Consider the following 4,200-nt stretch of genomic DNA (forward strand, 5'->3'; position numbering starts at 1 on the left):
TGAAACTACAAAGGTGCACTACCACACAGCTAAATATTGATAGAGATGATGTTTCACCATGTTGACCAGTGTGGTCTCCATCTCTTGACTTTGTGATTTGAATGTCTCGGCCTCCTAAAGTGCTGAGATTATAGGCATGAGCTACTATGCCAGGCCCAAAAATTATTCTTTAGTAAGACTGCCATTTAGACAGTCCAGGACAATTTCTTGTAGTTATTTATTGATTTTTTTTCTTCAGTGAACTGTAGATTCATATTTCACTTTTTGGTTTATGATTTTGTTTGTATTTATAAAGGTTATTTGAATTTTTAAATGCCATAATATTGAAAGTCAAATTTTCTCCCCCTGTGGTTGACTAGATTTTTAAAATTCATTGTATAGGCTCTTTCTGTCCAGAAAATCAGTGTTACTAAACTTCTTGTTTTGTTTGTTTGTTTAGTTTTCTGTCTGCACTGATTGGGAGCACATAAGGTTAACATCTCAATTTATTCTAAATTTTCATTGATATGTGTTTACCTTTGAATATTTTTGTCCGTAAATGTCTAATCTCTTAAGAGAAATTAAAAAAAATTACAAAAAAATAAGTTCTAGTTCTTTAAATCTTCTGAAAGCTGCTTAAGCAGGAGAAGAAAAAGCCTGCAAAATGTTTAGGAAATGAAACAAACACTACCTCTGTTGGAACCTACATATTAGAAGCTGCGTTCAGTCCACAAGTCCTCCTGAGGTTTGAAGCACCTTTTTTTATTTTTTTTCTTATCATGGGCTTTTGCAAGCTTCTCCAGAAGTATTTGTTAGGCCACATACCTCAGCGGTGGTTATAAAGAATAAGAAAATGTTGTTAATCTGTGCTATAAATTTAACAAAATTTAATTGATGTTTAGTATAAAAATCTTCTTTTGTAAGCTGTAAACCTTCAGATAGGCTCTGGAATTACAGATAATTTGAACATTCTGATTCTGCCGCTGCACCTATTGTAGAGTTGAAAAGACAGATATACAGTGTTCTGTAGTCCATTGTCATGCTTTTCCTAAAATCTTAGTTTATTTTACATTTGGCCTCTGTGTCTTTGCACCTAAAGTAAGACTTCCATAGAAATAATATAAATACATTCTTCTTTTAAAAGTGCATTTGCAACCATCTGTGCCTTTTTATGCAAGAGCTCACATTTAAAAGAAAATGCACTTAAAATATTACTATCAGAAATTTACTTGTTTGTTTTCTACATTTTATTTTATTTTATTTGTACTTCAAATCATCCTTTGCTCATTTCAATAACATGGTTGATTTTAAAAACATTATTTTGTACTTTTATACTAAATCATTATATTTGAAACTTGAATTTCTACTGTAAATTTAAAATCTACTTTGAATGATACTAACTTGTTTGAAAGATCAAAAGTTTTTTTTAACAATACCAAAATTTGCTGCTCTTCTACATTTTCATCCTTCTCAATTTACTATTAATTGTTAACTTTGTCAGAGTTTTAATCATAATAGCATTTTTTCTTTAGTGAAAGGGTAGTCATTAATTTTTCTACCTCTTTTATCTAGACATTTTTGCTTGATTATCATTTTACCAGTTATAGGTGTCAGGTTTGATCTCATTTTTTTTCCATTAAAATTTGGTTATTCTACTATTTTCTAACTTCTAGAGTTTCTACTGAGCAGCCATCTGTTAAATTTAATTGAGACTTTCTTGAACATAACAAGTTACTTATCCCTTTCTGGTTTTACAATTTTCTTTGTCATCACTCTTAACTGACTATATTTTTGATGTGGCTATCACTGACTATATTCTGCTGAAGATTTTTGCCTTTCTTTCACTGGTAAATTAACAAAGTGGATCAACAAAGAAACAGGGGTAAATGTGGAAATCATCACTCTCAAAAAACTAATGATGAACAGAAAACCAAACACTGCCTGTTCTCAGTCATTAGTGAGAGTTGAACAATGAGAACACATGGACACAGGGTGGGGAACATCACAAACTTGATCCTGTCGAGGGGTGGAGGTGAAGGGAGGGGTAGCAATAGGAGAAATACCTAATGCATATAATAGGTTGACATGCAGCAAACCACCATGGCAAATGTACAACTGTATAAGAAACCTGCATTTTCTGAACCTGTGACCCAGAATTTATGGTATAATAAATAATAATACTAATGATAATAATAATAATAAGACTATTATTTTTTAATACTGGATATGTATTAAAAAACCTCCTTAACTCTCAAGGGGATTTGTTTATAATTATTTCTTGGCCTTCAATTTATTCTCATAATGGAGCTATAGATAACCTGGAGAATTAACATATACAGTTTTACATATTTTTAGAGAATGTTTTCTGTCATAAGCATGTGCAAAATTGTCTAAATCTTTCAGTATATTAAATTACCTTTGAATATTCAGATTTTTGCAAATAAAGATCTCTTTAACTTTTGTTCCTGTTTATAGGTTTTCCATTGTATGAAATAACAGTATTCTTTGTTCTCAGCAACTTAACTATTTATAACCAATTTCTGAAGTTTTCAACCAAGAGTGAGTTCTGAATTAGGCAAAGCAGAAATAAATGTTTTTCTTTGATTCTTCATGTGTCCCCTACAAAGACTGGCACAAAATAATTAAATAAAATAAATTAGCACATAGAGCTTATTTACATTTTCTGGAAGCAGGAATCTGGACCTTGCATTAAAAATGAGGATTTCAGTTATAAATACTTCAGCTGTGCCTAGGAGGTAGTATGGCAATCAATGAAAAAGAGTAGTTTACCATTGTCTCTTGTAAATGTTTAATTGGTTAATATAAACTATTCATGTCCAGGGTCCAGACTATTTTTGATTGGTTTAATGTTTCTTTGAATGGTTTGAAATTACCTGTCCTACAGTTTTGCATTTATTTTTATCTATGAAGCACTGATTGTTTTCTCATCTCAAATCTTATTTTTATTTATGACATTTATGTTTTTTTATAATAAATGTTGTTTAAAATACTTAAATTAAATTTTGCATTTCCAATTTAGGATTCTAGATGTTAGATTTTTGTTTTAGTGTTTATGCTGTAAGATTTTATGTTTGCTTTTAATTAATTGAGATGATCAATTCTGTGTAAAATATAAGAGGCAAGCTTCTCTATTACAAAGTAAATTTTAGTTTGCGTAAAACAAATATGTTATAATTTGCTTACATAGTAATTTTTCAGTAAATATCTAAATAAAATAATAAGGGAATACTCATGTAAGCATGCATCAAGGTAAACAAGTATGGTTTCTGGTGGGAGGCTGCCTAAATTGATTAAAGATTAGCCAAGTAAATGTCACTGGAGCAGACTGTGGAAGGAGAACAATTATAGATGTTGAGGTCATAGCAGTAACAGACAGTCAATGTGATTTTCTAGGATTTTATACATCAATAGATTTTACTATAGATTTCACTCTAAGCCTTGTTCACTACTGGAAGTGAAATTTGTAAGCTTTTTACCAGCATCTAGTGCTGAGGTTTGAGAAATTCTACTAAATATCCTAAAATATAGTCTCAGGCATCTATGAGAAATTCAGTGTCAAAATATCTCTCCAGAAAATAATTTTAAAAATGCACATTTTGAACACTTTGATATTATATTTTGAAGCTATCTTAACTCAAACTTTGGTTTCTGTAAATCAGAAATATTTTTAAAAGCTTATGTCAAATTTAGTTCATTCAAGTTAGGATAACTATTAGTAAAATCAAGTCAGTTCAATTATTCACATATTAGAAACTAAACCCTGTATTTCCTCTTTCTCCCCTTCTCTTTCCGACTACTTTTTCAATATTTCTGTAAAACGTTAATACATAAAATTAAACTAGGCAGCCTCTATTTGGGGATACCAAGAGAGAAAACCCAATCCATGGCATTTGGGATAGAGTTAATCTTGACTACTGTTGGAGGGCATACATAATACACATGCACACATGTGCATTGACACACTATATTATGCATACATATTAAGCATGCACATTTTCCTTATGACATGAAAGTAGCAAAGATATTAAAATAAGCAAGCCAAAGGAAAATCAAGAATTCAAGGATTATGGCCAAGGTTACCTTTATGCTTTTGCTAAAGTGGTTGAGTAAGGTTAATACTCTAGTATTTTCTACTGTTTAAAAAATATTGTTAGAAGATTTGATAGTGAGCATCTTTGATTAGAATTATGTATGCACTGC

The sequence above is a fragment of the Cebus imitator genome, unplaced genomic scaffold, assembly GCF_001604975.1.
Source record: "Cebus imitator isolate Cc_AM_T3 unplaced genomic scaffold, Cebus_imitator-1.0 Scaffold893, whole genome shotgun sequence".
In the NCBI taxonomy this organism is placed as follows: Eukaryota; Metazoa; Chordata; class Mammalia; order Primates; family Cebidae; genus Cebus; species Cebus imitator.